This window comes from Ictidomys tridecemlineatus, chromosome 5, assembly GCF_052094955.1.
Source record: "Ictidomys tridecemlineatus isolate mIctTri1 chromosome 5, mIctTri1.hap1, whole genome shotgun sequence".
In the NCBI taxonomy this organism is placed as follows: domain Eukaryota; kingdom Metazoa; phylum Chordata; class Mammalia; order Rodentia; family Sciuridae; genus Ictidomys; species Ictidomys tridecemlineatus.
In genome coordinates, this window is record NC_135481.1 from 194,124,089 (window position 1) to 194,139,850 (window position 15,762).

General features: G+C 59.9%; 1 protein-coding gene across 3 annotated transcripts in view; it reads left to right on the forward strand.

Annotated features, from left to right (window-relative positions):
- Kcnb1 (potassium voltage-gated channel subfamily B member 1) overlaps positions 1 to 15,762 on the forward strand; it is an 82,705-nt gene that overhangs the window by 17,576 nt on the left and 49,367 nt on the right. The gene's annotated exons all lie outside the window — the stretch shown is intronic.

The window sequence follows — 15,762 nt, forward strand, 5'->3', positions numbered from 1 at the left end:
CGGTCTGTTTCCTGAGAATTTATCATGAGATGCTCTTGTTCTGATTTTGGATTCCTAGTTCCGTCACTCTGGATTATCTTCCCTGAACTGGGGGTTCCTCACAAGAGAAAAGCCTTTTGAAACAACCTCAATCCTATGGATGTTTTATATTTTTGAAACTGCAAAAACCAGGGCAGTGGATTTTTCCATATCCTCATGGCACAAGGCAGCAGGGGGCTGACTGGACGCTCTCCTTTGGTCTGCTCCGGTGGCCGGTGCTCCGAGTCCCTGGGAGACTGAGGCGGCTCTCACCTCCCTGCTCACCTCCTGCCTCTGCTCCTGGCCCCACCGATCTCCACGTACCAGTGTTTTCCTGCCCTGGGCTTTGGCACACGCTTTTCCTCTCTTCTCCACCCCGCGTTTGCCTCCCCGTCCTGGAGCATCCAGATCCAATGCCACCGTCTCCCAGAAGCCTTCCCCAACCTCCGAAAAGCTCCATCCCCCAGATATGGGTTGTCCGGCTTCCGTGTGCCCCCCTAGGCCACCTTTCTCGCTGGCCTGTGTCCCACTGTGACCTGATCTCTGCCTGCCCCTCCCTCTGCGCTGGGAGTGCCCAGGACTGGGGTTTGGTCCCGGGTACCCCTGCCTCCCTGCGCCCAGCACTGCCTACCCCTCATCCACCCCGAGACCTTGTCGGGTGAGTGCACAGATGACTGAATTCGGAGGTTGGTCAAAGTTGGCCAACATGGCGCCCCTCGGGTCATGGCGAGTGGTGAGCCCGCGGGAATGCCCAGCCGCCACTCCAGCCCGAGGGCCTTCATCCTCTGAAAGGACCGGGCGCCAAGTTCTTTTTCCTTCCTCCTTTCTTTCCTGGCAGTGCTGGGAGGGAACGCGGGAGCCTGCCAGGCACGTCTCTTCTGTTGAGTCCACTCCCGCTCCTGGGCACCAAGTCCCTTCCCACGGCCAGGTGCCCCTCTGGCCTGTGTGCTGGTGGCCCCTGCAGCCCCTGCAGCTGTGCGAAGGCCCCCACTCGGGCTGCTTTGTGGATTCTCTAGAATTTTACCCAAGCAAGCTCCCCATACGCAGCCTCTAAACCTAGGAAGGAGAACTTCTGATGCCGACCCCAGAGAAGTCACCAGAACCTGGTTTAGTTGGACGCTGTGCCATTTCGCGGGTGGGTGTGTGGGTCAAACCCAGGGCCGCCCTTCCCCCCGGGGCCTGGGACAGACAGGTCTGACCTCCTCCAGACCTGCCTCCAGACTCCTCCCCCCACATGAAGGCCAGGGAGGGAACCTCCCTCAGCTCTTCCAGCACAAACCCCAGGTTGGCTCCTGTCTGACACGCCCGGGTCCTGTGACACCCGTGGCCAGAGGAGGACAAGAGCCAGGGACCCGCTTGGGCTCAGGCCACCATTAGGTCCAATAAACCCCCCAAACAGAATATGGGTAATGTGCCTCTTTAAATTAATTCATTTGTCTTAGTGAAATCAAGCTGTTTCAGAAGGAAATTTGATGTCACAAAGAATTGGTACCGTTTCCCATAAATCCTGCTGCGAAATTCCAGCCGGGCGCCGGGGCCTGACACCTGCCTTTGGGTCGAAGGGGAGCCGGTGCTGTGGTCATGTCAAAGCCCCATTAGCCTCCTCCTGGGACTCCCCTGGAGGATTGGAGCGGATGGCACCCTCTGGCTCCGAGTCAATGTTGCATCCCCAGGTCACCTACCAGCTGAGGGGCGGGCGAGCGTCACCTGAGGAGCTTTGGAACTCCTCAGACCCATTAAATCCCAGTCTCTGGGGCTGGACCCAGGGTCTGGCGCTTGGCGAAGCTCCCAGTGACCCCACCGTGTGGCCAAGATTGGGAAACCAGACTTCAGAGCCCCAGACATGCCTCCCGTGGACACACGCAGGGCCTCAGCGAGCCACGGGGCTGCAGGACGGGCCAACCAGGAGGTCAGGGGTGTCACAGACTCCTGCAAGGAATCAGCTGAACAGGGAGGGCCTGGGGAGGGCCGCCTAACACTCATGAGTTGGAAGGAAACTTGTCCATCTCCAGGTCCAGCCGGGTTAGTGTCCTGCAATGAAATTCCACTCACCTGTCCCTCCCCAGCTCAGTCAGCCTCGGTCACCTGAGCCAGCTGTTCTGGCCCAGCTCCACGCTCGCCAGCTGCGTGCATTCAGTGCTCTCGGGCTGTGTGATCTTGAAGGGACCTGTGAGTCTCCCCAGGGGGACAGCCACAGTCTTCCTAACAGGCTCCCCAGCCCTGGCAGGGCCCCTCAAGCCCCGGGCAGTTCAGATGCCACCTCCCCCCAGCCCCCAGAGTCGAAGCCGCCACCTCCCTTCCTAACGCAGACCTCAGTCCCTCCTGACGGAGCGTCCTCAGGAGCAGTGCGAGCAGGCTGCCTGCGTCCTGGGCTTCACCACAAAGCCCCTTCTCCAGGGACCTCCCAGCCGATGCCTTTCAGCAGGTGGGGACCCTGAGGCCCAGAGAGGCCAAGTCCTTTGCCCAAGACACAGCTGAGCCTGCAGCTCCGAACTGGTGATCTTGCCCTGACTGTCCACGGGTCTGACGCTCCTCAAACCTGACGTGTCCAAATAAGCCGCTCTGCCCACTGCAAGCCCGTGCTGCCCAGTGCCCCCGTTCAGCATCTCCAGGGGGAGCAGAGGTCAAAACCCAGAGCCGTGCCCGCTCCAGCCACGCTCACCGTGCCAACCCTGCGTCCTGCCTGCAAGGCCTCCCGGCCTCCCTCCTCCTCTCATCGCCCCATTAACACCCCGACCAGGAGTTGGACGGCTCTTAAAGAGCCAGAGAGTAAACAATCGAAGTTTGCTGCCCAGAGGCAAACGGCGGCTCCACGGAGGGACTTACATAATCCCTGAAAGTGGGACCATCTGAAACCTGAAATCTGTTCTCGGCTTGCATTTTGGGCAAACAGGTGGCGGCTGCATTTGTCCTGGGAGCCGTAGTTGGCTGATCCCTGTGCCAGACCAGAATTGTCACCCGGGGGTGATTTTGCCCCCCGGGGACATTTGGCAATGTCTGGAGACAGTTTTGGTTGTCACGACAGAGGCAGGTGCTACTGCGCCTGGTGGGCAGATGTCCTCCAGGCACTGGTGAGGCCAGCCCCACAACAAAGCGTGTTCCAGCCTCAATCTTAAAATTGTCACCAGGGCCGAGTTGAGAAGCCCCACTGCAGACCCAGCTGCTGCCCTCACTGCCCTGGACTGTCACAGTCCTGTCCTCGTTGCCACCTGCTGCACAGTGGTCCCCCCTGAGTCCTTTTCCCCACTTCACGCATTGCTAAAGCAAAATCCATACAGCGTCCACGAGGCCCTGCGGTCGGTCCCACCCCTGTCCTCTCTGGCCAGGTCTCCCCACCTCTGGGCCTCGACAGAGGCTGGTCCTGTTGTCATCTGCACGCCTTGTTCTGTCACCAGCTGCTTCCACCTCATCCCCCTCCCTGCTCGATTACTCTGTCCCATGGCAACGTTGAGCTCCTACCCCGCCCACCCGGCCCCCCAGAACCTGTGCTCTGAGAGACGGGGGTTCTGCTTGTTTCTGGAAGTCTCCCGGCACTGGGATTAAGGGCTGGCACGTAGTAGGTGCTTAGTCAACATCTCCTAATGAGTGCAGGCTGTGTGGCCTTCAGTCTCTGACTCACCGCCTCACAGTGCACAGCTAGTGGTCTGCTCACTGTAGAGTGCTGTGCCCAGGCGGGGGCGGAGCTGGCGTGGCTGGAGTTGAAGAGTGTTCCTCTCTGGCCCTGCGGGGCTGAGTCTGCGGTGCCTTTTGCAGCCGGGATGGGGGCTGCAGGCCAGGCCTTACCTCCCCAGGACCCTCTGCCTTGTCTGGTCCCCTGGCCTGTCATGCCTCCTTCCCCATCCTCCGTGTCTCAGGTGAGGCCCCTCGGGGAGCCATGCCTCTCTTCCCCTTGTAACCTCACCTGCCCGCTCCTCCTCCACAGCGCGTCCTGTCCTCCATCAGAGGCCCCCAGCGGGAGGCCTGTTCTGAAGGTCTCCCCTCGGGTCCTCACAGTCCAGACTCTGCAGATCTCAGAGGCACAGCTCGCGTGGGGCAGCCAGGTGTGCAAACAGTGGCTTTGCACTGAATGCCAGGTGCCGTGGCCTGCACGGGGGAGGGGGCAGGCCTTCCCCTCTCCCCCGAGGCTGGCTCGGGCCTGGGGAGGCAGCATTGAATTTGCACAGGAAGCGGGTGCCTGTGGGGTGGACACTGGAGGTGCCCGGCCCACACCCTGCTCACAGCTGGTGCCGCCACACCCTGGCTGCTCTGAGACGGCTGCTGAGAGCCCCCAACTGCCCCCACAACTACTCTGGGCCCCTGGGACCTGCCTGCCCACACTGTCTGCAGCAGCCCTCCTCTCCTCTCCCCAGACGGCCACCAGCCAGCGATGGCCGAGCCAGGGGAGGACACTGATCCTCTGACTTCCCAAATGCTGCACTGTGCACGGTGGTTCCCGGAGCTCCCAGGGTCCAGCCCGAGACCAGACGGCAGCAAGCCCGTGCCCTGGCCGACACGCCCTGCCCGCCTGCTTCCCTCCCTGTCTCTCCTAAGGGCACCTTCTCAATGACAGAAACCCTCCTGTCCCAGCCTCTGCCCAGGGGCCACCTGCCAGTCATCAAGGGGGGGGAGCAGTGTTTCCAACTGACATCTGTGTCCCAGTGCTGGACCTGACTAAGGGTGGCCCTCGGGCTGGGGGGACACTCCCCAATGTCACCATCGCGCGGGCTCTCATTGACCCCACGCCCAGGAGCACAGACCCCAGGCCCCTCTCCACGGTCCCTGTTGGAGGTTTCGCTGCTTCTGCTGACATGGTGGGGACACGGGCCAGAGAGGCTGCGTTCCAAGCGTTTGTTCGCGAAGGGCTTTTAAGGGCTGGCCGGGCCTCCCCCACTGCCGGCTGCCAGGAAGCCTCCCTCCCCGCTGCAGCCCCGCAGGAGCCCTGGCAGGTTGGGCCTCCTGTCCCTCCACCGGCTTTTCTGAGGTTCGGCTTGGCAGCCTCGGCCGGCCCTGGATGGCTTTATGAGGTCGGGAGTGGCTTGGTGCCAGCTGCCCATTAACATGGCCCCAGGGCTCCCGAACCTTTTGGCTGCTGCTGTCAGGATGGGGGGAGGTGAGCAGGCAGGGGAGAAAGTCACAGGCTCGCCAGCGCCAAGGTGCCCTGTGACCTTGGGCACGTCACTCCCCCTCTAGGGCTTGGGACCCCCAGCTGTAAAGGGGGCGCTGGGCAGAGTGGTTCCTCCCAGCTCCCCCCGACCCATTCACCGGGGAAACACTACTGAATGCCAAGGCGTGGGGCACTCGTCAGGGTTCTGGGGACATGATGTCAACAAAGAGTCCAAGTTCCTGCCTCGTGGAATAGAATGTCCCGGTGGAGGATGCAAAGAAGACGGGATCTGGAATCAGAAGACCTGGAGCTCTCGCCGCTGACTGACATTTCTAAAATTCATTTTTGAAGTGTCATTTGAGACATAACAGCTGTGCACAGGAAAGGGTGATGGCCGTGCTCTGGTACACGCGTGCACTGCGTAATGGCTCAGTTGGGGGGACCAGCACATCCGTCACCCCAAACACCATTTCTCTGAGGTGAGAACACTCAAAATCCTCTCTCCTAGCTCTTTTGAGATACACGATATATTTTATGAACTAATCACCCCGCTGTGCCGCGGCCACTTGAACCTGACCCACCTCTCCACACCCCTCCCCGGTCTCTGGTGGCCACCCTTCTGCTCTCTGCTCCTAGGAGAACACTTGTAGGTTTCACATAGAGTGACACTGTGCCGTGTCTCTTTCTGTGCCTGGATTGTTTCACTTAGTGTGCCCAGGGTCATCCATGGTGTCACAAATGGCAGGATTCCAATCTTCTTCAGGACTGGACAGTATTCCACCGTGCTCCGGACCAGGCGTTCCCTGGTGGTTCCTTCATGGGTGGCCACTGAGGCTGTGTGCATGGTGCTGCGCAGACCCGACGGGCCGCTGTCTCTCGGCCTCTGGCTTAACTGCCTTTGGAGGTGCGCCCCGGAGTGCGGTTGCTGACAGCTTAATTTCTTATTTTTTTGAGGGACCTCCGCCGTTTTCCAGAATGGCTGTGCTGATTCCCGTCTCCAGTGGTGCGCAAGGGCTCCTCTCCCCACTTTTCTCCAGCACTTGTTTTCGTCTTTTTCATAACAGCCGTTCTAACCCTGCTGGGCTGCTGGGCTCCGTCTCTTCCTCTGTAAGATGGGTTATTCTGAGGCACCCATGCATCGTGGATGAAGTGCTCCTGGAAGTAACCTTCTGACATTTAGTAAGCGCCTACCGTGTTGCAGGCAGGAATGCAGGCGACCACCTCCAGGTTTCACCGGGCGGAGGCCGAGCTGCAATGGGGCATATCCTCACTGCCACTTCTTACTGTGTGTGCTTGGACACGCTGCTGGACTTCTCTGTGCCTCAGGTTCCTTGCCCATTCAGGGGTAACACCTGTGCCTGGACCTGGGGTTGCTGGGAGGACGGAGTGGGTTAGGACTTGCACAGCCCTCGGGGCGCTCAGTGCTGGGGGGTTACGAGAAGGGTTCATCAGGCCTCCCATCAGAGAGAAGGCGAGGTCTTAATACCTGCCAAAGGTCACCCAGGCCGGGGAGCTCAAGGGAAGTGGAAGGAGCCTCCCGCAGTCTGAACCTGGGGCCAGGGGACGCCCCACCACCCTTAGCCACCTGTCCCAGGGAGGACAGGTCCCCCCAGTGCAAACTGAGGCCAGGGGACTTACTGTTTGGAATGCCCCCTCCTGAGGGTGTCTGACTGTGCGATGGTGCACATGGGTGTGGGCGCCAGGCTGCGCGTGTGTGCTGCACACACCTGAGCGAGTCTATTCACTGAGCTTCAGGAAGAGGCGAAATTCAACTGCAGGGAGAGGAACCAGAAGAGCAGTTGCCTCTGCCCCTGGGGCAGCGAAGGGCCCCAGGGACCTCCCTGGGTGATGGAAGTGCTCTGTACCTTAAATGGGGTGGTGGTTACGCAGGGACATCCACTCATCCGAAGGCGCTCAACACTGGGAACCTGTGTGTTTTAGTTTGTATAAACCACGCCTCGATGTATAAAAGCCCTGGGGAAAACCATCCATGAGAGAGCTCCTTTATTGCTCCGCCATCGCTCTTGGAGCACCCCAGGGGCCTTCCTGCAAGTGCACTGCACTGATCTGTGCCTACGGTGTCCACAGAGTGCCATGCACATGGGGACCCCGAATCCTCCCTGGGGCTGAGCAGGTAGGCGTAGGGGTGCACATGTGTCCACAGCCTGGCAGCCGTGTGCCAGCAGCAGACTGCTCTGCCAGGGAGTGTTGACTGCCCGCCTTCCACGCACCGGCCGGTGGCTGGACACTAGAGCGCTCGGGCCTGGTGTAGACAGATCAAGCCCTGTTATCAGGAAATAATGGCAGGGGACGACTGCCAGCAGCCTGTTCCAGGGAGGGTGGAGTCACACGGGCACTGGGCAATTAGCATCTCTAAGGGTGCCTCAGCTGAATGGTGGCTAATTTGCCTCATCAGACAAGCACAGCAGTGGCAGAGTAGAGAATGGCAGGCCTCCCGAGGATTTGTGAATGGGCCCTGCCTTGGCTCCATGTTTTCCCCTGGGGGGAGCTCGCACTTGAAAGAGGGGTAGCCCTCCTTAAGAGTGGGAACAAGTCCTCCGGGCCCCCACCATCCCTGCTTCTGACTTCTCTGTCTCCTCTGAGGATGGTTGACCTTGTGAGGTGGGGAGGTTGTAGAGGCTCAGAGAGGGTAAGCAACTCATCCAGGGTGAAACAGTGAGTCATCCACCAACTTGGGAATTGGGCACAGGTTTACAGACCTGCAGATATTGCCTCTCTTAACACCATGGCTCGCTCACATGCAGCCATCGTGGTTTTTTGCCATAGCTTTTCAGCAAGGTACTTTATCTTCTTAGTATTTTTCCCTAAAATGTTCACTTTTAAACGGATTTTTTTTCTTTTCCTTTCTTTTTTTCTTTTTCTTTTTCTGGAACTGGGGATTGAATTCAGGGCTTCCTACATTCCAGGCAAGCACTTTACCTCTGACCCATGTCCCAGCCCTCTACAGTTTTTATTTTGAGACAAAGGGCTCACCAAGTCGCCTGGGCGGGCCTGGAACTTGCATTTTCCTGATTCAGGCTCCCGAGTGGCTGGGGTTACAGGTGAGCGCACCAGCTTCGCTGGTTAAATTGCACGTTTATTTTAATAGGAACTTGCCATTTGAAAGCCTTTACCTGACACAAATTGAAGCGGGGTGACTTAGCAGCCCTGTCTCCACGCGGAGGAGTCTGAGGTGGTTCCCAGAGGCGGAACTTTCAGCTGAAAATCGGGATGAGGCTGGGGAGCCAAGCTGAGCTGGTCACCCTAAGTTAGGTCACCCTAAGTTAGTTGAAGAGCCAGCACCAACAGCCCCAGCTCGGGCTAACCTCCCCGCAGGGTCCAGGGTTCGCTCGGATTGGCCGGATCTGGGTCATGTGTCCAAACTGAGCCAATTGATGTTTGCCAAAGGAGTGCGCAGTTCTGATTGGCCAGGCCTGGGTGGGCGGAGACGGAGGCGGGGCCGGCCTCACCTGAGACCCCAGGAGGGAGGGTCCCCAGTGGCGGGAACCAGCCGAGGACCCCTTGTAGGAGCCATCTCCTCCTGTCCCAGGCCTCCTGTCCCAGGCCTGGCTCCCGCGCTGCTGCCGCCTGTTCCCTGTGTCCCTTTCCTCTGTGGCCCTCAGTCTCCCCATCTGTGAAGCGGATTGAGCTGAGTGACCTCTGAGCACCTTCCAGGCTTGACGTCAGGGGTCGGTCTTTCCTGGGACAATCATGACTGGCTTTTGGTGGTGGCTGTCATATATTGGCTTTCTCCTCTCCTTAGCCCAGAGCTAAGTGAGAAAGGCCGATCCGTGGTTTTGGATGAGTCTTCGCACGTCTCTGAGCCTTGGTTTCTGAACAGTCTTATCTATTCAGAAGGCTCATGATGAAGATTAAAATTGGCAAAAGGTTTGGTCCAGGGGCGGGAGGGTCATCATGTCATGGCAGGGTCAGTGTCCTTCTCTGCCATGTCCCCTGGAGTCAGCTTGGTTCTGGGGTTGGGCCCCTCATGGGAGTCCCAGACTGAGCACCTGCAGGCTCCAGGGTCAGGGCACCGTGGCATCCTGCAGGACAGAGACCCCCGGGTTCCCAGCCTAAGGCTCAGGGCTCCATCTTGACCTGTGGCTTTTCCCTGGTGGGTGGGGAGGATGGACTTCCTCATTTCACCGGGGTGGGGGGGGTCCCCAGCAGAGCAGGGAGGGGCTGGGAAAGGAAAGTGCATGTGAGAGGGATATTGAGATTGCAGGCACTGGCATGTCCCCAATCTCCTTCTAGTGGAAACTATATTTTACATGGGGGAGGGGCACCGAAGCTCAGATTAAAAGGGTTGGGTCCTGGTGGTGCTGCTCAGAAAATGGGGTCCCAGGCCTGCCTTGGGGTTGCTACCACTGCCCTCCCTGTGAGATGATAATGACGCTTTCAGAGGAAGGACTAAAATGTGGTGCACACCTACTATGCGCTGGACTTTCGGCGCCCATCTTTATCTAGTCCCTTAGTCCCAGCGGGTTCCCTCGGGGCTCTGGGTTCACAGATGCACGACGTGAGTCCAAGAGCCCTGTACCCTGACTAGGGTCGTGCTACGGAGCAGTACAGCAGATGTGACACTGGCTCCAGCCTCCCATCGGGACATCTGCACTCAGTGTGCACCTACTGTGTGCCAAGTGCTTCTGCGTGGCCTGTGGGTCTGCCAGAGGAGGGGCACGTTGTTCCCAGGAAACATCCAGGGTCTCTTCTTGTCACTAGAAACAGTCGGTTTGCACATCACCCCTGCGGTGGGGCCTCGGATTCTTCTCTGGTCTCTGTAACCTGCCCCTCCCCTGAACCTTCCCTGCCCAGCAGCTCGGTGCTGGGAGCCCAGAATCTTCCAGGTTCTGGAAGCGGACGAGGTCGTTTTGCTGAGAGCCAGGTCTTGGCTTCTCTGGGCGCAGGGCTCAGGCCGCCCAGCTGCCCCCTCGGCCCTCCCCAGTGCTGGTTCTGTGCCAGTGTTTGGGCTGCCGCAGGCCTGGCCAGGCTCGGCTCGAAAAAGGAATTCTTTCTGTCTCCGCATAGTTCTCCGTCCAATTCCCAAAATGGGAAGTGGCCAGGGAGGGCCTCCCCGCCCCCACTCCAGCCAGCTGATGGGGGGGGGGCCTGGCAGAGCTGGAGGGAGGAGGGCCAGCAAGGGACATTGCCCGTCCCCCATGCACACACGCACAACACCACCTCCTCTTCTCTGGCCCTGTGGCCTGTGGGGAAGCTGGGCACCTGGGAGGGAGAAGGAGGTGGCTCCAGGGTCCCCGTGGGTGGCCTGCAGAGGAAAAAGGGACAGGGACACGTGTGACCCCAGCCCCCGCCAACACTTTGTTCTGGCCTGGAGGTGGCTGCCTGGAGGCCTGCAGGGAGTGTGAGACCCAGGTATCCCCGGCTCTGGCCCCTCACAGTGGCTGGTCACCATCTGTCAGCCTGGATGTCAGTTGTGGTGACCAGCTGTGTCATTGGCCAGGGAGCAGGATGGGTCTGAGGGACACTGTCTGGCAGTGTGACTGTCCACCACGAGGCAGGCGACTGGCTGACTAGATGGCTGGCTGCGTCTGTCTGTCTTCCTGTCTGACTGGCAGGGCATAACGGATGGACTACACCGTCACTGTCACCGTCCTCTGACTCTCTACCTGGCACATGAGCTAACCAGTGAGGTGTGGAGCAGATGGCCTTTCTGTCTCTCTCCTGTGTGCATGCCTGTCTGTCCATCTGTCTGGGAGTCTAACGGGAGGAGGGACAAGCTGCCTGTCTCTGTGTCTGTCTGACTGACGTCTGTGGGTCTGTCCTCCAGTGCTTGGCTGGCTATGATCAGGTGACTGGCCAAGCAGGTCTGTCCCTCTCTGGCTGACTGTCCCTCTCTGGCTGACTGTCCTGCTATCTCCAAAGCTGGCTGACCAGGTCTGACAGCCTGTTTGTCCTGCTGGTGCCTGTCAGGTCTGACTAGTGCATGATGACAAAGGCCTGTCTGTCCTGACTGACGGGCCATCCATCTGTCTGCTGGCTGTCTGACCAGGTCCCTGCAAATGCTGGGTGACTTGCTGGACCTGCTGCATCCAAGGAATGACGTGGCGGCTGGCTGGTGGTCCCCACCTCTGCCCCATGGATGGCTTATGGATGTGTGACCCTTGACTCCCTGCACTGGGCCACAGTCTGGGGGTCAGCAGGGCCTGAGGGATGCGCAGCTGGAGCCCCCGCCCAGCCTCCCCTCCAGAGTCCCCGCAGGCCCAGCAGGTCGCCCTTCCCTCCCAGGGTGGGAGGAAGCTGGAGAAGGCCTCAGTCTCCTCGGTCACATTGTCCCCCCTGCGTGGTGGAGGTTGAGTGTCCCCTCCCACCCTCCCTGTTCTCTGGGGCCCTAGGGGACACTGCTCTTTGGGGGGACCACGGACACTGTCCACACATCAGGCCCTGTCTGGGGTCTACCATCCTGGGAGGCACCGCCGGGCACCATTTCAAAGTCTCCACAGCCGCTGCTCGGATATGGACAGATCCCCAGGACAGGGTGACCTGGGCAGCCTGCTGTTCCCCACAGCCCAGGAGGGAGGCCAGCTGGGAGGGTGAGGTGTTTTGCCCTCGATGGCACAGTCCCTCTTGCAGGGACCCTTCTTCCTGATAATGACCTCTGCCCAGCTGCTGGGTGGCTGATGTTGGCCGGCCCCACTTGTGGACAGAATTCTGCGGTTTTATTGCAGGAGCGATGTGCGTTGGGCAGGGAGGGCTGGGCAGAGTCGGTGGCCTCAGGTGGAAAGAGGCCTCTTGAGTTTGGCTCCATCTGAATCAGATCCCCATCTTTCTTGGGGTGCCCTAGGTGCCCATCAGCCCTGGGAGGTGGCAGGCTGGACCACCCTGCGCAGGCCAGCACAATGACTGATCCAAGCTCTGGGACGGGTGGGAAGGGGGCATTCTGGGAGTTCCCTGAGCCCTGGGTAGGGGGCAGCGGTGTTCAGCTGGGCCTCTGAGGCCAGGGTCAGGCTAGTGCCTGTCCAGGGTTAGGACTAGAGTCAGAGACCACTGTGACCAAGGCTGTGGCTCGGTCTAGGCCTGGGTTACAGCTGATCCTGTCGTCAGGACCTGGGTTACAGCTGATCCTGCGGTCAGGACCTGGGTCACAGCTGATCCTGCGGTCAGGACCTGGGTCACAGCTGATCCTGCGGTCAGGACCTGGGTTACAGTTGATCCTGAGGTCAGGACCTGGGATGAGGGTCTGGGCTAGCTCATGCCCAAGACCAGGATCTGTCTGTGTGGGGCCAGGGACCCCGCAGTGCGCCAGTCAGGACCGTGTGCTGAGGGCCAGAGCTGCTTCTTGAAAAGCGTCGTGGCTCAGTCTGAGACCAAGCTTAGTAGGTGACCTGCATGCGGTGACCCAGTCTTTGACCAGGACCATAAAGGAAGACCAGGGCCATAAAGGAAGCTGTGGCCAGGGTCAAGGTTTCACGTGACCAGGGTCCATGCAAGTCCTTCAGGGGCTGCAGCTCGAGTCGGTCTGGACACGGGGACTGTAAGTAGCCCAGAGTCCCCTGCTCCAGAGGTGTGCTAGGGCAGCAGTTCTCAGCTGGGGTGGTTTTGATTTGTCTGGGACATATTTGTTTGTCAGGACCAGGGGCCGGTGTACTGGACAACCCACAAATGAACCATCTGACCCAAAGTGTCCACAGGGTCAGATTGCAGCCTAGAGGCTCGGACCCTGCTCCAGGTCCCTGGACCAAGTGCTGGCCCCCTCCTACTGGCTGAGGGACGCTGGGCAAGTCCTCTGACCTCTCTGTGCCTGTTTCCTGTCTGTGGGACTGGGAGGTGAGTCGCCCTTCCCTCTGGGTTAGCCCTGGTGCACCTTGGAGAGCACGCAGCCTTCGCCCCTGCCCCCGGAGTCAGAGCCGGAAGCTGTTCTGCAGACAGAGCTGCCGCAGCTAGGGCTTCCCCAGGGAGCGTGACCTCAGTCCACAGATAGAAATAGAAGCCCCCTGGACGCTGCTGACCTCCGCCTGGTTGGGAATGGAGGAAAATCTGCTGTTTCCATTTTGGGGTCTGAAGGGCAGCTCCCGGGAGACAGGTTGGTTTTCAAGAAGTTGGGCATGAAGGGTCTCACAGGCCAGTGACTCTGAGCCTGTCACTTAACAGATGGGGACACCGAGGTCCAGGGGACAGGACCTGCTCCTACAGTGAGACACCGCAGCCCCACCCGAGCCCTCCCCAGGCTCTGGCCAGCGCGTGGGGCCAATGGCTCTTCCCTCCTTGCTGAGGGGCTCTGGGGTCCAGCCGTCCGGGGAGGCGACATCCTGTAACGGTCTTCACAGCCCCAACGTCAGGCAGTGCCCCTGGTCAGACCGCGTCCAGTAAAATGGACACTTATCTTGCTGTCAAAAGGACCAGGGGCCGGGCATGGTGGCATATACACCTGTAATCCCAGGGGCTCAGGAGGCTGAGGCAAGAGGATCTTAAGTTCAAGGCCAGCCTCAGCAACTTAGTGAGGCCCAAGCGACTCAGGGCCTGGTGCTGGGGGAACCAGGTGGACCAACCCTCTCTGCAGGCAGCTTGACAGCAGCTGAGAACATCCCAGGACATCCGCCCTCTCCCTTGGCAGCTCTACCCCTCCCGGGCACAGTGACAGGCGCAGCCGCTGGTCTTGCGTCCGTGTGGCTGTACCATGGGGTTGGGAACTTCCATGCCTTTGCCCAGGCACAGGTCGAAGGCTGGGTGGGCACAGGGTGCCCATGGTGGAGCATTTGCGGTAGCTCTGTGCGTCTTGACTTGTAGCAACTTCGAAAATATATCATTAAGACGTAAGGTCCTGAAGGGTGGGTGTGGGGTGCGCCACCATTTCTGGGGAAAGGAGGAATATAGATAAATATAAACGTATTTAGTCACAGTGCATCTGCCAGAAGGCCTGCAGCTGCGAGGACCAGAGAGCCCAGCAGAGAGCTGAACAAACACGCGTCCACGGCCAGGCAGCCCAGGGCTGACGGCCCCGCCTTCCTCCTGCCCACGTCCCGTTCCAAGTGTGTGGCTCTGGTCCTCATGGTCTGGAGATGCATGCTTTACCTCCAGGCATCACATCCACATCCCTTGAAGGGAAGTGGGGGAGGAGAACAAAAGGAAAAGACAATTTTCTTCTCTTCCAAGCACTTTGACTGTGGGGAAATGGGAAGGAATTCCCTCCCGAGACGTCCACACACATCCCTGTGGACGGAGCTGAGCCACAGGTCAGTTCCTAGCGTCCAGGGAACCTGGGAACAGAGTGGTCCCACTGGGCACTTTGCCACCTGGACACATGGAGTTCCCCTGGGAGGAGGTGGCCGAGGTGGTCGTGGCCAGACCCCTGGCCGAGGCTGCTGTTCTGAGCCTGCTGTCGAGAGTCCACGAGAAACTGGGAACAGGGGTCACCTCTGGGGGGGGCAGGAGGAGATCCTCCTCTTCCCCGCGGCCCCTCCGGCGGTTTTGCTTGCTCAAGCTCTTGCGGGGCTCACCTTCCCAAATAGCATCATCTGTGGACAGTGCGGTTTTACAGCGGGCGCCGCGTGCCACGGCCCGGAACGTGTGGTGCCCATGAACCCGCCTCCGTCTGGTTGTCCCTGGCTTCTCGTCAGGTGCGGCAGGACTGCCCTCCGCCACGGCCAGGCTCCCGCGTCTGTCCCTTTCTGTTTTGTGTTCCCCGGGGATGGGGAGGGCCAGCTGGGGCAGGGAACAGCCTCCCGGTGCCCAGAGGTGCCAGGAAGGGCCCCTGGAGGCCTCTTGAGATGGGAGAGGCTGTGGGTATGGGCGGGAGGGGCTGACGGTGTTCAGAAAGGCTGTGACCTCCCGAGTGTCCCTGGCCACTGATCATGACACCCGGGAATGAGGGCCAGTGCCCGGCCCCTCCACATGTCAGGGACGCCCTTCCTGCACTGACCCGCGGAGGGGCTTCCAAGTTGCCCACCGACGTCGTCCCTGCCTGGCAGGTGAAGGAACCAGGCTGGGTTAACTGGCCACAGGAGCAAGCGCCAGGGGCTGGGGCCGCGTGGGATCAAAGCCCCCGTCCTCACAGAGCTCCCCCTCCAGAGGGGCGACAGTGGCTGCCGGCTGAGCAACATGGAATGGAGCTCAGGAAGGAGTGGGCAGTGAGGGAAGGTGGAGAGCTGAGTGACTGGGGTGGCACATTTAGGTGACACCAGGAATAGCACAGTCCTCTCTGTCTCAGAGGAGGCCAGTCATGCCCCTCCCCCCACTTCTTGGTCCTCCAATATAAACTAGAAAAACAAGGAGCCATATGCATGGGCAACAGGGTGGGTTTCAGGGATGAAATCAGCAAGTGCAAAGGTCCTGGGGTGGACTCTACACACCTCAAGGAGGTTGATGTGCTGGCTTGTGGAGGCAGGAGCACTGAGCTGTGGTGGAGCCCAGGTTCTCTACGGGTCTCAGGACTCCCAGCCCAGGAGCTGCACGCTCCCTTCTGCTCTGTGCTCGGCCCACGCTCGAGAGACAGCATCAAAGAGTTGGGGTCTGTGGGCCCCTGTCCAGAAGCTGAGCCAGCAGCGCACGCCACCCACCATGGCCCTGTGGAGTTCCAGCTCTGCCTGCCTCCTGACTGGTGGCCCCAGGCCAATGACTTCACCTCTCTGCCTCAGTCTCCTCACCTGCCCAAAGGCACAGCAGCAGGACTCACCTCAGAAGGCTGCTGTGGGGATTAGAGCGGG